This window comes from Heterocephalus glaber, unplaced genomic scaffold, assembly GCF_053883595.1.
Source record: "Heterocephalus glaber isolate CG9 unplaced genomic scaffold, H.glaber_assembly_v1.0 deba00000621, whole genome shotgun sequence".
Lineage (NCBI taxonomy): Eukaryota > Metazoa > Chordata > Mammalia > Rodentia > Bathyergidae > Heterocephalus > Heterocephalus glaber.
Genome location: NW_028258153.1, coordinates 19,269,491 through 19,289,057, shown reverse-complemented (window position 1 = coordinate 19,289,057; position 19,567 = coordinate 19,269,491). Strand labels below are relative to the sequence as shown.

Sequence of the window (19,567 nt, the reverse complement as noted above, 5' to 3'; positions counted from 1 at the left end):
CACCCTATTAAAACTGTTTTCATTTTTCCTAGATTTTACCAGCAATGACACAAAACATCAATTTTTGTTCATTTCTTAATTACAACTGAAATTGAGCATTTCAAAAGTTCATTGGCCATGTACATTTATTTTGTTTATGAATGTTCTATTTACTCTATTACAACATTTACCTTCTATGCTCCTAAGTTGTAAATGTCCTTAATGTAGAAGGAATGTCTAGCCTTCACTGGCAAATACCATTCAAAGCTGTTTCCCACTTTGTCAATAGGCTTTTACTTCTTAGGTTGCTTTGGAGAGAAAGAACCTTTCATTTTTGTATAAACAAACTGAGGGTATCTATTAGTTTCTTCAAATGGCATTTACACATCTGTCAAGATGATCATATGATTTTTCTCCTTTTTCTATTAATGTGAAGATTTATATTAATAGAGTTTTCATCATTGAATAGGCTTTTCAATTCTGGGGAAAAAAATAAACCTATACTCACATGCTGTCTCTTTTATCCTTTCAAAAGAGACCTGAAGATGGATTGCTAGTTATTTTGTGATTTTATATCTTATTTGTAGTGAAATTGATATTTATTTTTATTTCTTTTTTTCTAAATGTTGCAGTTTTATGCAGAAGGTTTATATTATCTTTGTAAAATGACCTAGTAGTTTTTCCATCTGTTTCTATGCTTTGTAACAATTTCTATAATGTAGTAATTACCTTCTTATAAGACTTAAAATAACTCAGCCATAAAAACATCTAGCTTGATACTTTCTTACGGGTGACCCTGACATCTTTTTCAACATTTTCTATACACAAACATCTTTGGAAAAGGAAGAGTTTTCTCCTTTACTGAACTTTGGATATGTGGGTTTTTTTTATAAATTATCTATTTTTTTGAAATTTTCAAATTTTAATATATTTTATATGTTTTACCATATATTTAATAATTCTACTTTTTTACTGTATACTACATTTATCTTTACTTCATTATTATTTTCTTTCCTCAAAAACAGATGAAGCAAACCTCCTTTTTGAATTACTTATTTCATTTACTTTTTGGTAATATTTCATAACAATATAATTAAATAAAATGAGTTTGCTTTTGAACTTAGTTTTGATGTATTTCCAGAAATGTTAATGTTCCTATTTTTTCTAGATATTCTAAAATTGAAGACTTTCTTCCTTCACCAATAATGATTTATGTTATCATTTTAGTTTTCAAGGAGTGAGGTTTTTTCATTTAAAGTCTTATTTTTAGTATATAGCTTTAATGCTTTATAGTCAAGGGCAGTAACTTCTAGAATTTTTGCTTTGTGGCATTTTTTAGAAGTTGGCATACTGTGGTCAGTTTTTTCATTTAAAATTTTGATTAAGTACAAAATAATTTGTCTAAAATTTTTAATTATTTGATAAGTAATTACTGAATGCCTATTGTACCCCAGGCACCATTAAGGTGCTGGAGATTTAGCAGAGCAAAACAGAAAAAAATCTCTGCCTTGTAAATCTTGCATGCTTGTAGATTATAAACACATATGTAGATCCTATTGCCTTAACTGTAAGTCAGCATAGATACATACATACACAATAAATTGAGTACTTTTTCAGAAAAAGAACAAAAAATGGGACACCATTGTATTAAATGTAAACTTTTCTATGAAAAGGTATTCCAGTGTCATAAATATTTAAGTATGAGAACTGTTTCCTACAATTGAAAAAATATGGTAAAATAAACTCATTAACTGTATTGTTTCTGAATGTATATTTATATTTACATATAATCTTCTTGATCATCAAAGACAGTCATCATATTACAGTCTCCATCTACTATTTTAATTCTGAGGCCTTCAGCTTGCCTTCCTCCCCTCCACCCTTTTTAGCTCTATGCCTTAAAAAGTAGGATGGCAATGTTTGATTTATCATGAGACTTTTCTTCCAAAGACACATGTAGCTCATTTCTGCCTATTCTGTATTCATATTCTTTCCTGTCATTTTGCTTTGGGCTTTCTGTTCTATACATCTTTTCATGTTTTCTATTTCTTATCCCATTTCCTCTTTATATTTCCATATTTTCTTTGGCTTTTTTTTCAGTAATTTCAATCATACTGACTTTGTAAAAAAAAATTCTGTAATCTGTTTTTTTTCCTATTATCATCAAAAAAACATGAAATAATTTGTATGGAAGTCCTTCCATGGGAATAAAGCAAAATATCTGTATGTAGGTAAAACTCTCCCTTGAATTTTTTAAACTATGGTATTTTAGATCTGGTCGGGTGCTAAAGACTGTACTACATGTGTGGGGTTCTTTTAAGTATTTTTATGTGTCATAGTCATCCGGGGATTACATGCAATGCCTTGTGCCGGTCCTTTCTTATGCCATTTCCATTGTGGAGTTCTATATCTTGATTAATCTCTAAGTTAAATTGTTCACTTTTTTGAGTAATTTCATTTCAGGTATCATACAGATACTATATTTCTAAAGCCCTGAAATCTCGTAATATTTTTGACATATAAATCTCATTAGAACCATGCTTGGTGCGTGAGGGAAGTGAGAAATACTTGCTGAATGAATGATTTACCGGTTTCTCACAGTTTTTATTTCCTGAAAATTCTTTGGTCTTAATATTAGTGAAGCAGGAATTTGAAGCTGATCTGACTTTTCTTCTTTTACAAGCAACCTGTTTTCTTTGATCTGGATCTTAGGGGATTTTGCTTTATTTATGATATTCAAATTTTTCACCAAAACTTGTGTGGGTGTTAGTGTCTTCACTCATTTTGTGAGCTTCTCAGTGGGTCATTTCTGTAGATGGCCTCATGTTGGCTCCTTTCTGTTTTGTTCTTGTAAGCATGGATATTGACCCTTAAGGGGACCCTGCTGTTCACTTAGTTCTCACTACTTTACATGGGAATGTTCCTTGCAGCATCTTGTGCCTCAGTAGGAGCACTGGCTCATGTGAATTCATATCTCCTACACAGGTTTGGTAGTTTGTGAAGACAGAAAGATCTACAGTCTGGAGCAATGCATGGAGGGGAGACTTTCTTCCACTCAGCTTCTCAAAAGATTTTTCTGAATTCCCTGTACAAGGCTGGTCTTTCTGTGCACTAATTTCTGTTTGTCCAGTGCTCACATCCTATATCTCCTACAGCCACCTCTGCTCTTGCTCCTTGCCCTATTTATTGCCCATCAAATCAGTGAAGAGCATTCTGTCTTCTCCAGTCTTCCCACAGTACAGCCACATGGAGGAGCCTGGGCTTTCCCAATGTGTTGTTTAGAATTCCACACTCAAACATAGAAAAACCCCATGTAAATCTCCTTATCAGTGAACTCTCCTCTGTCCTCAGACCTCAAATGAACCAGCTTCAGCCTCCTCTGCCTGCTCCAGGAAGACTGGTCATGAGGTAGAACCACACCTTCTTTTCAGCATGGCCCACAGTACCATTTCTAGCAGATTCTCAGTGCCTAAAGCTGGTTCAGGTGTCCCCTAGTTTGTATCCTCTTGGCCATTTCAGCCAGAATCTGGACCATCAGTGTAAATTGCCTGGGGTCATGTTGTCATTGTCCAGATTGGTCCCCTCCAGAGTTCTTAAACTTCTCCAGGATAAGAGATCTTTTAAAAATGAAACCTAGCAAGGTTCATTTCATTGCATCAGGAAGGTCATTGACAGAGCAGCAGCTTCTCATCCCCACTGTAAAACTATGCACGGCTACTGGGAGGACAGAAAGATATTAGGGCAGCCATTCCATGCTCCTAGGGCAGAGAAGGTGAGCCAGTCCCAGCACCCAGAAAGAGGCTCCCCCACCGCCATTCCACACTCCTAGGGCAGAGAAGGTGAGCCATGTGGGTGCCAGAAGCACCCTCCCCACCCCGTGGAAATGAGAAGACACGTAAACAAGCCTCAAAAACAGACTTCCAGATCACCTACAGCAACCCCAAAGGGAAAAGAGATGGAACAATCTGATACTCAACCACCTGGACTCTCTGAACTGGCAACAAAAGAGGATCTGGGAAAAATGAAATCAGAAATAATTTCTCACATAACAGCAAAGATTGTACTCAGAGTGCAAGACATGTTTAATAAATCTAGAGAGGACACAGGTGAAAAAATAGAGGATCTGAGGAACCTGATGGAATCTCAACATAGGAAACAAATGGAATCCATAAAACAGATACAAACAGATTTCCAGGAGATTAAAAACTCCATCAAAAGTCTGTGCAACAGAATGAACCAATGTGAGGATAGAATTTCACATATAGAAGATAAGATTGCAATTAGTGAGGAGGAAAAGAAAAATCGCTTTAAAATTGTAAGGGACCATGAGAAATCAATCCAGCAGCTGCTAGACGATGCAAAGAAGAATAACATAAGACTGATTGGAGTCAATGAAGAAACAGGAGAGAGTGCAGATGACATAAAAAAGCTGTTCACAGAAGTGATGGCAGAAAACTTCCCAAAGAGGGGAAAAGAACTTGACATACAGATAAGTGAGGCATATAGGACTCCAACTAGCCTTGATCAAAAAAATCTACACATAGGCATATAATAGTTAGGATTCCAGAAACCCAATAGAAGAACAAAATTCTACAAGCAGTGAGAGAAAAGAAACAAATCACATACAAAGGAAAGCCCATCAGAATCACAGCAGACTTCTCAGTGCAAACCCTCAAGGCAAGAAGAGCTTGGAGTGATGTATTTCAAACCCTAAAGGAAAACAGCCTCCAACCCAGATTGATGTACCCTGCAAAACTATCTTTCAAAATGGATGGAGAAATAAGATACTTTCATGACAAAGAGCACCTCAGGAACTCCATGAATATCAAACCAGCACTCCAAAAAATTTTAGACAATACCCTAGGAAAAGACAATAAGGATCACAACCCCAGGAAACCCAGCAGAATGAATCCATTGGGCGTGACAAATTAAATGCAAAGGGGGAGAATCCAACAAAAAGAAAAAGTAGAGACAAAGCTTTTAAAACTTTTAACTTCATCTCCCTAATGAGTGTATAATTCAATCTTGTTATTAAAAAAATACTGATTAGTATTTTTCTGATTCTAGAGTTGCACACCTTTCCTTGTGCTATGCTGGCTATTTATCACCTTCTTATGTCTATTTTTTAACTGGGTTGTCTGTCAATGAGCTCTAAGAATTCTTTATATATTCTGGTCATAGGTTATATGCATTGTATATATGGTCTCTTTAAGGACTACTTTTCATTTTAATGATGTCATTTAAAATTCTAAATTTTGATGGAATCTCATTTATCAATTTTTTTCTTTTATACATCATGTTTTTTGTATCCTAGGAAGTTCTTGCCTACCCTAAATTCATAAACATTTTCCCTTATAATTTCTTCTTAAAGTTTTATACTTTCAGGCTTTCATATTTAGGTTCATAGATCCCTTCCAAGTTATTTTTATGTATGGAAATAAAGGGTTGAGGGTAATTTTTTATATACAGATAAAAAAAGAAAGAAAGATATTAGGGCTTTTCCTCTCCTACACCATTAACTCCTAATTTTTCTCTAAATGATCCTGAAAGTAAGACATGGTGTAAAAACCTTTCAAATTTGTTTCTGTAATTATTTACACAGAAAGCTACAAAATGCAATCACAGTGCTCTTTTTCTGGTTTTATATCTAGGTAACTCAGGTAGAGCTAAGTTGAAAGGCCACAGAAATTCAGAGGGATAAGAGTTTTGTTTTTGTTTTTTACATTGAAGATGTGAAAAATAGTTAGAATATAATGCTGGGCATTATGCTTATGTAATTCTCTATCAATATATGTGTTTGATTTTTTTCTATCAAGCTGCATTATTGTAACTGTTTAAAATGAAAAATAAAGTACTTGCTACAAACATATTGGTGGTGTGATTTTATTAGTTCCTAGATTGAGGCCTATAATGCAAGTGCTAATCTAATGACAGAACTATGCCTATAATACAATAGAGGCTTCTCACTGTAGCTTTCAAATAGAACACAAGAGACCCACTTTTATAGAAGGCTTGTTTGTGCATTCTCACAATGAATATAGGTCCACCCTGCACTTTGGTAGAAACCCCAGCCAATGAGAATTTCAACACAGGGTCTGGCTGATGCCCTGTTCTCCCATCCCCTTCATTTTTACAGATATGATTATGCAGGTTCTACCTATTGGTCTATGATTTGTGCTCAGTCCTTGGATCATGCAGGAAAAATGGAGGGATCACTTTCCAATAGTTCTCTTAGAATCAAGCCAGTCCTACTCTTATTTTTATGACACCCTGTGTCTTAGGGTCTGGGGCCCATATCCTCAAGAATATCAGATGTCACTGAGGCTGCCATCTCTGGTACGCATAAGGTCTTCCTACTGCAGTTCCCTCACCTGTGGTCACCCCTTTGAACTTAACCCAACTGCTTGCCAACTTGTCATAGACAATCTCAGACATAGATTCTCTTTTAGTTTGCTCAAATTTCTCCATTTTGCTCAGATCCATCTTCTTATCTCTGTCCCTGTCTGTGCTCGCAGTCAGACATGGGTGTCTGCTATGACACTCATAAGCTTCTGTCTGCCTCTCTGCTGCTATCAATAGTCTGTCCCATTCATCTATTGCCCTGACATCTTGTGATGACAGAGACTGGCCTTGAAAATCAAAAGACACAGGCTCATTATGTTATTGCAAGGTACAGTTTTACAAAATGTCTCACTTTTATGGCTACTTTTCCTGAAATTTTGGTTTGCATGTATACCCAGAAATACACCAGTGAGAAAGCCTGCAGGGGCTCATGGATTTCAGTACCATAAGCATGATTTTCCAACTTGATAGCAAGCTCAACTTTGATGTCAAACTGCTCATCTTCTGTTTATGGCACTTACTGCCTGGCCATATTTCCATTTTTAACTTTGAAATAAACATGACAGATGCTACATTCCATATTACCACCTTTTTAGTTCTAGTGAAGAAAATCATGTAAGATACTGAATTAACTGATGTGAAAAATTTTAAACTTACAAGATTACTATTTCTGCTTTAATACTTATTGCACTGTGATATAGTTTGTAATTCTTGCAGTATGCATCCCTCTGAGAAGTGGAGGGAGGCCAATTTGCATCAATAATGAGTAATTTTAAATGATTCTTGTATTCATATGTCCATACCCCCTTTCCAGGTAATTCTGTTAAAAGACACAAGTGGTCATGAGATTCCACTTGTCTTTCAGATAGTGAAAAAGGCAAGTGAGAAGTTTGCAGCTATAAATAAAGCAGCACAAGTATAGAACCATCATTAGGCACAGCAAGTGCAACTATAATGAAAGTTACCTTGAACAAATCAGTTTCCAGGATGGCATTCATTTCTTATTGATAAATATGCTTGATACGATGAAGTACAGCTTCCAGAAAGATAATGGAGCAGATAATTAAACAATCTATTTGGAAACATAAACACACACACACACGCGCACGCACACATGCACTGCAGGAAACAGTGGTTAGCACAGATCTTATAAATACAACCTAAGGTCCTCCTGTAGAGAACAGTATCTGGTTCCTGACAAGGGAAAAAAATAGTAAAGTCATTTTTGACTACAGTAAGGTTTTTGATTCTGTAGTATGTGACCAACATCCATAAAGGAGAAAAGAGCTTAGCTCTTACTTCTTTTATATAGGTGAACTATGGTTTGGGGGTGCTGGTAAAACAAGTCATTAATGTTTCAGTTTCCTGTTGGCTGCAGCATAGCAAGTAGCCTTCTCCGTGGTGATAACTGACTGGGGCAGTTAAAGCAGCTACCACACCTCTGCCATATATAAACCTCTGGAAGTCAGCTCTGAGACCCCTGCTGCTTCTGAGTCAGTGTATAAGGGCAGATGAAGGCATTACCCTCATCACAGTCTGTTCTAGCTTCCTTCTCAACCTCCTTCTTTCTATCCTCAACCTCCATGGTGCTGTTCTGTGTAAGAGGACATACTTAAATACTGGTTGAATTGTGCAGCTTTGTCTTTCAGTCGCTCTCAGATACAGGAGGGTCAAGATCCTTTCAGACTCAGTACAGAAGTTTCACTAGATCCAAAGTGGAGTTCCTACTGTAAAGCCCAGTCCTCATCTGATCATCTATTTCAAGAGGCTGGTGACACTTGATTGAATCAGAGATGAGTTGGTTGCTTCTGAGAAGTTCCTCATGGTCTATAATGTGCAGAGATATTTACTTTTCCAGAGTTCTTGCAATCAGCCAGCTTCTACCATCCCAGGCATGATCCAAAAGGGTTATCCAATGGAGAGGTTAGATGGAGGCCCCATGAGCCATCGAGTAGGAGGTCACGCTCATATTTCATGTACCTACTCAGTTACATAACCTCCTTCACAAAACCCTCCTCAGCTGCTCCCAGCCCATCACCCCTTCCCTGGCAGCACTTCTCTAACACTTCCTGTGTGCACCAGGAAGTAAAACTTAGTTACATCTTACCTAGTGCCAGCACACTACTTATTGAAGAACTTGTGCACATTTGAGCCCATGTTGTGCTCAACCTTGTACATAGTGTGCTACCATCCTTCCACAAATGCTTGACAAATTGAATTCTTGATGGGCCCCTAGCAGTCATCAAAGACAAGGCACATGTCTATTGACACCTGTCCTACGTTCGCATCTCCAGCTTCTTCACCCTAAGTCAGAGATGACACAAAATTAAATGCTCAACTTAACAGAGATGACAGCACTTTGTAGGTCATTGGTAACATTGTCTTGAACAACAAAAGGTAATTTGGTTAGTATCTTTGACAGTGTTCAAGTACCTATCTGATACACCAGCAATTACACCTATGAAGTGCACACCTCATCTAAGTATCCTTATAGATTAAGTCAAACTCTGTTCATGGAATTTGAAATAATAGATACAGATATGGTAGGATTACCTTGTTGGAATATTAAAACAATTAACTTCCAACATATTTGAATGCAAATGTTACCTTTGTAAGTAGATGACCTGAAAAAAGCAAGTGTTACCATAGTAACCTCAGGGAACACATAAGTGTTTATTGTAACATCTTCAGGAAGAGAGCCTAGCACGGACTGGAAATCTGCTTTGATGTTTGCTGAAAAAAAAAAGGTGACAGCCTTGTATGAGCACATGGCTAGAAGATCCCACTTTATTTGTGGTTAATTTAGAAAATAAACTTTCATAATCAGCTGTTGAAATACACACTTGGAACAGCCAGATGATCTGTCAGGATATGTTTTTAAATGTCATTTGTTGGATGTGACAATGGAGGCCTCAGTTTAAGAGAAACAGGTTATGGATGAGTTCTTAGAGCAAGTCGGTCCCACCCTCGGCTTCTGCACTGTTTCTTCCCTAGGAATCCCTAGAACTTTCAAAGCACCTCCATTTCCTTTTTTCCTCATTTTTTAAACCTGTTCTACCTCAGAAAATGTTATGTAAAAGCTTCCCTTCAGGAATGAAACTCTATTTCGTGAAGCTATCACTGAAAAGGAGCATATTGATTATGCTTCACTTTCTCTGTGGACACGGCTGTTTCAGTTGGTGACTTTTTGCATGTCCCATTAGCTGGAAATGAGTTTGACATCCATGAGACACTATTTGGTCATTTTCCTTTTTCTTACAGATGTAACGTGTAGTTAAAGAAAAGCTTGTCTACAAGGGTTTTCTTTTCTTGGTTTTTTTAAAGGTCACTAGAGTAGGAAACAGATGCCTACAGTCTTACAGAGTACTCCTTTGAAGCACCATTTTTGGGTCAGCAAACTGACAAGCCCATGCCCATGGGCTCTGGGGTGGACTCTGAGTGGAAGCGCTGGCTACAGTTACCCATCTGGCATCCATCTGGTAGCAGAAATGGAAGATAATACCACGAGGAAACTATACCAACTGGCAGCTTGGTATAAGCCAGCAAAGAAAGGTGCCACCCAACAGCGCTGTGAAGAATAAGAAATCTTGTCTGTAGGGTATGTACATTTCTATCACAAGATGCAAAGGCAGGGTGTGTGAGAGCATATGGAAAGGAAATGCTATGCACAGCTAACCTTACAGCTGCAGCTCGTTACAGATTCGGCCAAGTTCCCTCTGCTACCTTTCAGTTGCTGATAGAGTTTGGAAAAAGGATATTTTCCTAATATGCTAAAGACCTATCTTTTGCTACCCACAAGAACTTTTGGATGGGGAATAGTTACCAGCATCCTAAGAATATTGATTTAATTTACATGTAATTCCACTTTATAGGAATCAATCCAGTTGTGGTAAAAAGGACTTTGTGGATGCTGCACAGTGCTTTAGACATTTATTGATTCATTACCTTCTGGTTTTATTTCCTACTTTTCTCCTTTGTCTGATTCCTTCCAGAAAGCCATATGATTTAGTGTAGTGGCTAAGAGTTTAGAATCTACTACTGTAGCCACCAAAGGCCTGTTATTTTCATGGGGCACCTGCTCCTCCTGAGGAGCTACAAGTAGATATTCCAAGTACAACAAAATGACTCTAGCCTGTGGGTGGTAAGAAGGATAAAATCTAAATTCCTTTCTTTCATAGCCTCTTACAAAATGTTTCACATAATTCTAGTGAAAGAGAAAGCAATGAAAAATAGCTTCCTGTATTGGGCACACAGAGACCCAAGCTGAACAATTCAAGATGAAGTGGGGAAGACAAAAAGTTGACTCTAGAGACACAAATCAACTAGATAAAAATGGTTGTCTATTAACTATAGTGTCCAGGACCACTAGATGCTGCCAGAATCGAGGTGAGTGAGAAATAAGATGTCAGGGGTTATGATCCTAAAGGTGAGATCGCAATATCTGTACATAGACTATGTCCTTTGCAAGCCAACATGAAAATACACCTACCTGCAGTGGAAGAACTAGTGCATACTTCAGGCAGGAAGATAAAATATTGTAAGCTCACTTGCTTTATTTTCTTTCAGCTTGTGGGAGGTTCTTAAGTTCTTTCACCGTAATTTATACTGATTAGTCTTTCCATTTAAATCAAGAGGAAAACTGCAAATGTGGCCATTGCTGGTCTGCTCCTCATTAGAGACAATTAAGAGTTAGAAGAACAAAAACACATCATAGGATTAGTGATAAAACCACCCAGAGAGAGAAACACACACCAGAAACGATCTCATTGTGCTGAGCAAAGGAAACTGATAGATAGCCTTGGAGATCAGAAGCCCTAAGGTCTAAACAGCCCCAAGCAGACCTTAGATCAAGCTGAAGTCTAAGCCAGTTGAAATGCATCCTGGTCAAGCAAGCCTGCTGTATTCTTTTCTGTATTTTTTGTATCTCCCATAGCATTGCATTTATTGAGAAATAATTCTCACTCTCTAAATCCAATTTATTAGTTTCCCTCTGTGGATAAGAAAGATGGCACTACTGATGAAAGAAAAATAAGTACTTAGCTAGTCAGCATTGGTAAATTCTAGTCTTCTCTATTATTGCCATTGAGGCTGTATCCTGGCATTCATGTAGGGCACTGAGTATGAAATGTCCTAACATCACTCTCAGAGCCCCACTGTTTAGATCATTTTATCCTTTCCCAAATGAAAGGAGGGAGATCGGGGAACATTTAATTGCCTTATAAACTGATTGACAAATTGGTGATCTGATGCATATGGATGATCTTTTGAGTGAAATGGCTCTGAAGCTGCTAATGGTGATGATCAGGAGCCATGATTTGCACACCCTCCGCAGAGTTATTATAGAGAAGTGGAAGGACAGGTTGATTATTATCTTTCCTTCTTTCTGTTTTTTTTCCCCTTGGATGTTTTCTTTACCTCCAGGGAAATGCATTCTAGCAGCGTGAACACCACTATTAATCAACACTTGTAGTAATAATCAGTGAGTGAAAAATGGTGACCAGAATCTGTGAATGCACAGGCATAACTGTCTTCAGACTTTTCCTTTGTGATCATGCCTTGGCATTCGAACATGGATAATTCATGCAAAATGACTGTTGGCACCTTCAGAGGTGCAAAGATTTATAGAAGCAGTGCTCTCTTCATCCAAGTAAAAAAGAAAGAGAAATCGTTTCTGGTCATGATGAGTAATATTTTAGAGCCTTTAAAAATATACTTGCTATCTTCATGTTCCTGATGTTTTGTTTTGTCAGCTAGACCTTTAGCTTTTGAAAATGAGTGTCATAAAGGGCAAAAGTGTTAAGAGTTCTTGGTTCCAGTTTCCCCAGAACTTTTACTAGGAGGAAGTGTAAAAAATAATCAAGAATTCAAAATTGCCTCAGTTCTCAAAACTTTTTTGGGAACTATCTGACATTATTGGCAATGCTGGGGATTAAAAGCAGCTAGAAGTTACTGGAATGGTAAAATGCTACTGCTGACTACACCCAACAGAGGGTAGTTGTCTAAGTAAATAGTACAACTTGATCTGGTGATGAAACTATACACAAATGAAGGCATTTTAAAATTGAGTTGCCACTTTCATTGCACAAAGTTACATAGTGATTCACACCATTCTGTGATCAAGAGGGTAAATTCTGAGGTGTCAACCTGCTGAAAATTCCCCCTGAAACTTAGTAGGTTGGAATTGTTTGCCTGGAGTCTACAGAAGGTCACTAAGATATTGGAGCCCATCTTAAAGAGGGATAGATCACAACTCATAGGGGCATATGGCATGGGCCCCCGTCGCTGAAAATCATTCCTGTCATTAAAATCAATGCAACTTAATTAAAGCAAATTATAGATAGGTACATCTATAAATAAGATATTAAAGTATGCTGCTGAATATGATAATTGCTGCATATTTAGCAATCAGTGTGTGTGTTCTGCTTTTGCCAGGAGGAATTCCTTTCAGTGGAATCAATGGAGCTTTATTAAAAACCATCCAAATTAGAGGGAGAAATGATGAGTGTTATAATAACACAAAATCACTGTTTCAACTTTCATTGTGAAGAAAGGAAAGCAAAATATATCCATCCCTCTTTTTCACTCAAGGAAAATACTAAATATATTCCCTTTAAGATATGGATATTTTGAATTTATAAATTTTAATTTTTGCATTCTCTTCCCCCAAAGGAAGGTGACAGGAAAATAATGATCATAAATAAAACAGTTCAGCTGGTATGAGGGACACCCCAGTGCCTGAATGTACCATTTTATACCTTGATGACAGAAATCACATAAATAAAGCCCATATTCTAAACAGACCTTAGGATGGCTTATTTTATTCATCTAGCTACTAGATTTTTTTGTGCATGCAAGTTTCCATGGATTAATTCAAAATAATGAATGTAGGAAATAAAAGCTTATTTTCATCATCTCCCCACTTCGCATTACCTTATCCCTGTCACTTTTGTCATAAATAAGAATTCAACTTGTGGAAAAGAAAAAACTTTTTTCAGGCTAATTTTAAAATACTAAAAAAAAAATCTTTCATCACTCAATTTAAAAATCAGTAATAGAAAATATCAGGGTTAATGAAGACATGCTCATGTGACTAAAATTGGTCTCAAATCTATGAAAATAAATACTATTCACACAAAGATTGCAATGTAGAATGTTCTCAGGGATGAAAAAATCACCAGACATCCAGCCACCTCTGAAAGCCTAGGAAAGGGATATGCAAAGGTTTCTTACATTGAGTTACTCTGTGTGTATTTATTGTTTATTTCTGAATAGGGAAAGAGGAGAAGGAGAAAAATCAGACGGGGCCCTGAAAAAGAAAAGAGGAGACATGGATTTTTAGAAAAGTGATTTATAACAATTTCTCTTAAATGTTGACTTATTGAATGTTTTCTAAGTACTGACCTACATGATAGGGAGAGAGAGAACATAGTCCAAGATGTCATGGAGTTTATGTCTATAAGGAAAGATAGATAATAAATGAGCCAAGAGTGAATACTGGGCCATCATAACACCCAGCTGAGCCAAGTGGCTGGAGAGTGCTGGGTGAGATGCACTCGTCTCACAAGGTGGTCAGAGAAGGCTACTCGGAAGAGGAGGCATTTAAACAGAGGCACCAGCAAAGTGAGGGGCAGAAGCAAGCAGTGGCCTTCCTGTGGCAGGAAGAAGCATGAGTCCACAGGCCCTAGGGAAGCAACACAACTGCCTACTTGGAGGTGCAGTACAGGGGACAATGTGAGTAACCAGGACAGAAGGACGGGGCAGAGGGCTACTTGGGTCCAAACTGTGTGGGTCTCTTGGAGTAAAATCCTTCAGTCCACTAAGAATCCACTCTCACCCTTAGCTGTTATTTCTAATTTTCTAAGATGTATTTACAATGTGTAATGTTCATATTTAGAAAACAGGAAAAAGTGTTGACTTTGGCTATGCCTTGCTATATTTTTTTTCTTTTGTTTTTGTTTTGTGGTCCTGGAAATTGAACCCAGGGCATTTGCACTCAGCTACGTACCAGCACCCCCGCCCCTTTATTTTGAAACAAGAAGTTGCTAAATCATTAAACTGCCCAAGCTGGGCTTGAATTTGAGATCCCTCCGCCTCTCAGAGTGCTGGGATTGTAAGTGTGTGCCATCATGCTGCCCACTTGCTATGTTCTTTCTAAGGTCCAGCTCTAGAGAGTAATTTTTCAGGAGAGATGATCAATGATTGTATTCCAGATTGCCATTGCCAGAGGCTATTCCTTTCATAATTGGCTTAAAAGTGATGCCTGAGCTTTCCAGTCTACAGAGGGCTGTGCACAGGTTAGAATGGAGTTCCTCCATGCACATCTCTTAGCTCCATGCCCACAGTGCAGACATACTGCCCCATAACCAAATCTGCTCTGCTTCCCTCTGATGTTTCTATAGGTAGCACCATGGGGTCTGTGCACCTGTAGAATCTATAGTAATGGAAAGAGGAAGTGGCTGCAGTCACTTCTGGTGTATATCACAGATGTGCCAGCCTTATCTTTTCTTTAATAAATATGCTATCCTTGTGAAACCATCCCTCTGAGTTGCCTCCAGCCTATAGAAAGATAAAGAGACCAAAGTCATGGTTCTCAGATTCCTTATTTGTGTATCCTGTGCCTGCCAAAAGAAGAGGTCACAGGACATTTAAGAACTAAACTATGCTTTGAGATCTGTACTAGCAGTCATGTGCAACTGTTATTGGCTGCAAAACACCATATTGTTCATTGTAATCTGTGAGTATTCTGATCAAACTACACATAATAATAGAGCTGTTATTGGCATATTTATTTGTAGCATAATAAAAAAATTTCTTTACTTCTGAAATCTGAAAACATTGATTTAATGAGACTCTTTAATTCATAGTATTTAAATAAGAACTCACTCAAAGAGGAGGGTATTTGAAGACATTATCCAGTGAAAGGGTTCCCATCCCTATGAGGTAGTACCTTCCTTCCAACACTTTCATAATTTCCTTTTTGTGTACAAGGTGGCTCTGGGCTTCCTGCCCTGCTGCAAGTCTGCAGGAAACGGCTAAATTCTCCCATTTTGAGGATCCCTGATTTCAGTGGCTTGTAGAAATTACCACTTAGAAACACATTGGAGTGTTGGGCTTTTACTAAATCCTGGTTTCCTGGTGTTTCGTCCTTTCTGGTTGTAAGCATGCTGCTGGCACTGTATTGTTTTCACCCAGAGGGTAGGATGACGAGGTAATCAGGATAAGTCTAATAAGAATGTGGCAGCAAGCCTAATGAAATCTGGAATGCATCTGAAAACCTTTAATAAGCTCTCTCTCTCTCTCTCTCTCCCTTTGTCTTCATAGGTTCTTGCAGTTAGGTTTTCATGATGGGGCATTAAACGTATGAACTATGGGCAGCTCTTTGAATTCTCATTAACTGAAAATGGTAAGGTGGAGCAAGTGACTGGTGACTGTTAACTGAGTTGGGTGCCATTGAAATGAATCAGATTTTGATTTTTTTAAAAAGTGACTCAGCTAACTTTTTATCCACTTGCTACTGTGTTCCCAGGAATGGCATGAAAAGAGAATCTTGTCCTGTTCTTTTCAAAGCATTGCATTATCCTGCTCCCACTCACTTGAATTTTGCTGCTCTTTCAATTATGCCACTTGATCTTTGTTCCCAAGAAAACATGATTCCACCTACTCTTTGTTTGGATGAGTTGTTTCCAATGGATGACCCTCAAATGGAAAATGATGTTTCCCCTGTGAACATTATAAATTTAAATTCAGTGATCTTCATCTGGTTTGCCACTCACTTGTGGCTCACTGCTATAATTTATTCAGTCTTGCTGTCTGCAAAGTAACAGTAAGTTTCACACAGTCCCGGGGGAAGATACTCAGAGACCTATCCCTTGATGGTATTGGGCCAGTTGACAGATTCAGGAGTTGTAGCTCACTCTGTTTCTTCCAAGCATCTTAGATTAATACTGGTGTTATTTTCCATACCGAAGTCCAACTATATGATGGATGAGTTTTAGTAATTGGGCCCTTTGGATTTTAAATCCTCTCAGGTCAGTGCCCATGAGGATAGCCTCCAGTGGGAAGGATTCTGGGCCTTCTAACAGAAGGTAAATCTGATTTATAGATGGACATGGCGTTATGTCTGTCACAAACATATTATGAATGGGTGTTATACATTTTCTAACACATAAATCAACTCCCCCTGGGAAATTATCCCTCATCCTAATGGATTACACCATAAGAAGTTCTTTGCAATATTCATTCTAAATTTTCACTTTTCTTAATTTCGTTATATTGATAAGTAGAGATCCCTGTATGTTTTTTGCCAATATCTTAGAATATTAGTAGTATTAGACAAATACTTGTAAATCACTTCACAGTTCTCCAACTGAGTCCACTAAAACAGTGCAGAACCGTACTAGATAATAAACAGATGTTGGTTTCTGCTCACCATACAATACTGGGACATAAGGAAAAGACTCTAAAGTAAGTAGGTACGCATGTTTCTTCTTAAATGTGGGAAATCCTCTAAATGGCACTCGACCGGCATTTCAGTTGCTGAGCAGCCAAAGTTGGGGTTTTGCTCCTTTGCTTAGAGAGAATCATGTCAAGTATTGTTTGTTTATATCAAGTATTGTTTTCTTTTTTCCTTTTTCTCTTTGTTTCTCTTGTCTGCCGATCTCTTGCTACGTGATGCTTCCCTTCAGATTCTATGTCTTTGCTTATCCAGAAGGACTACACCTGGATGGCCATCTTCCTGAACACAGAGGCTGAGATGCTCTTAAGTGAGGGTGCCTTTCACCACACTGCAGAGCTAAATCTAAGGGTGGTGCTGGTTTAGAGAAATCCACCAGGTCACCTTAGTAGAGTCTGCAGCTGAATGGCTGAGGTCAGTCACGGGTGGAAGGGCATTCACTGTCCACTGTGCTCAACCCCTCCACTGTTGTCCTCTCCCCATCCAACCAGGAGGATTGCACACCTATGGTCCTGGTATTTATGTTTGATCCCAGACTGCTTGATCATGTTGCAATAAAGTGCACACTTTACTGTGTTAACTCCTACATACACCAAATCCTGTTTTTTTACTTCATTCATAGCATTAAAATTCCCAGGAGTTGATGTATTATGCCCAGTTGCTACCTCCTGAGGTAGGCCAGCTAGGTTAATCCAAGCCATTTTCTGCAGGTACTTTGGGATTCTTTATTTCTCTGCTTGCCTATATTTCAAAAATTGCTATATTTCAAAAATTGCTTTTTTCATTTAGTTGATGTTTCAGTCTTTTAATTACTTATTGAGCATGTAATATGTGCCAGAAAAGAAGTGTTACACATATAAATAAAACAGGATTATTTATCCTCAAAGCTCTCATGATCCAACAGAGGAGAAGCAGAAAAAAAGTCTTTATAACACTCTAGGCAATTATTATTGGAAAAAGTCTCCCCCCCCCCCGCCGCCAATTTTCTTTCTCAATGCTATTTTCCATTAGTTCAATGTCTTGTCCAAGATTGGTCAAAAGTTCATAGAAATGAATTCTCAGGGCAGGGAAGAAAATGTCTCCAGGTATTTTCCTTTCCAAGACAAAGGTCAGGTTGAACATAATTGCGGCAACAATGAGAAGCCTAAGATGCACTGAATGCAGACTCCCTGTGTATGACATATTCTATGTGGTTCACATGCATCCTATTGTTTAATCCTCACAACAACCATCTGAGGTAACTACTTGTATTAATTCCATTTTACAGGTCAGAAAGATAATGCTCAAAAGATAATTTTCACAGGATTACACAGTCAGGAAGTGGTAGATCCAGATTCACATTTGGATAGTCTATCCTGGAGTAAGTGTTCCCAACAACCATGCCACATGGTGTGCAGGCCTGAGCTCACAACTTCTGGATGCTTAATTAAAAACCCTCATGCACTTCCCAGTTAGAATTAATGTGACAATCAGGTGTTCAGTAGGAATTATGGTGCTCTTTGGAAGTGTCTTACCTACCTTCCCTGCCAGGTCTCTCATTTTGAGCAAAATACTCTTACAAAGAACTTACATTACTTGCGTTTCTGCAGTCAGGGTAATGATACCCATCAAGTCTGACAATTTATGAAAACATACATAGATTATTGCCCATGTCTTTCTGAATGTAGTACCTAATGAGATATCATTCATTCTATAGGTAGGTAGGAACTCATCAATGAGCATGTTTAAAATCAGGAAAGATATTTCAGAAATGGGTTATGACCCCCCCCCAGGGGCGACTCCCTGGAGTACACAGTCCCACCAAGTCCATGGTCAGATGCTCAGGAGCATCCATGCACCAAAGCCAGCCTAGTCAACCACTCTGTCCTCTCCTCAGTGCCTGCCACACTTCTCAGAAAGTGGTGCAATTGATGTAAACTGTTTCTATTTTAACAATGGCTATTAAAAGCACACAAGTATTGTTTCTGCACTATTTTCTCAGTAACATAAGGAGCTGATGATCTCAAGTTTTATTCTAGTCATGAACACAGACCCCCAAACTCAAGCAGAGTCCTTCTGCTAGGTCACCTTACAAAGTAAGTACTTTCTTGTCCAAGTTGCATAACCAGATCTCTATTAGGTGGACTTCACAGAACAAGCCTAGCACAGTTAACTGTGACTCAGGTGACAATTTTTTTCAAAGCCATCTTGGGCAAAGAAGAATGAGGCTTTGATAAGGCCTTTCACTGCTTCAGAAGCAACACAGGAACAGAGAGAAGACTCTCAGCAGTGGTCTCCTTGTAAGGATACCTTAGTCTCCGTATTTGGATTGTCGGGAAGTCCAGGACAGGGTGTCCAGAAACTCCTTTAACTACCAACTTGGTGCCTTCTCACCTGGCACAGGACATCTACTGGACCACCAGGCTATATGCATTTCTTGGCTTATATGAGAAACTTAGGCTGATTTTTTTTTTTTGCTTAAATTCTTTTATTGGTACATTCTAAGTATACAATACATTTACATCTATCATTGGGTACTTGTACCTATACATGATGTATCTTGGTTCTTATTTTTTCCCATTACCTGTGCTCCCTTCAGCCCCTCCACCCTTCCCTATTTACAAAGACTTTGTTTCCATTTTTTTCTTTTCTTACAATTTTTCCTTTCCCTTCTTTCCTTTCCCCTTCCCCTCCCACTTCCCCAACCCGTTTGGACCTTTTCTTCCAATTTCAAATTATCAATTATTTGTTTGAATCATTTTAATCCTTATTTATACCTTCAGTTTCTCACACCAAAGAAGCTATTTGTTATTG

The 19,567-nt window shown here is 38.1% G+C and overlaps 1 protein-coding gene across 25 annotated transcripts in view; it reads left to right on the top strand.

Moving 5' to 3' along the window:
* Positions 1-19,567, top strand: part of Pard3b (par-3 family cell polarity regulator beta) — a 1,069,040-nt gene that overhangs the window by 972,997 nt on the left and 76,476 nt on the right. Inside the window, exon 22 of one of the 25 annotated variants that reach the window (XR_015449088.1) lies at positions 9,646-9,919. The exons of the other annotated variants lie outside the window; for them this stretch is intronic. The gene's annotated coding sequence lies outside the window, so the exon portion shown is untranslated. The remainder of the gene's footprint in view (positions 1-9,645; positions 9,920-19,567) is intronic. 25 annotated transcript variants of the gene reach the window in all.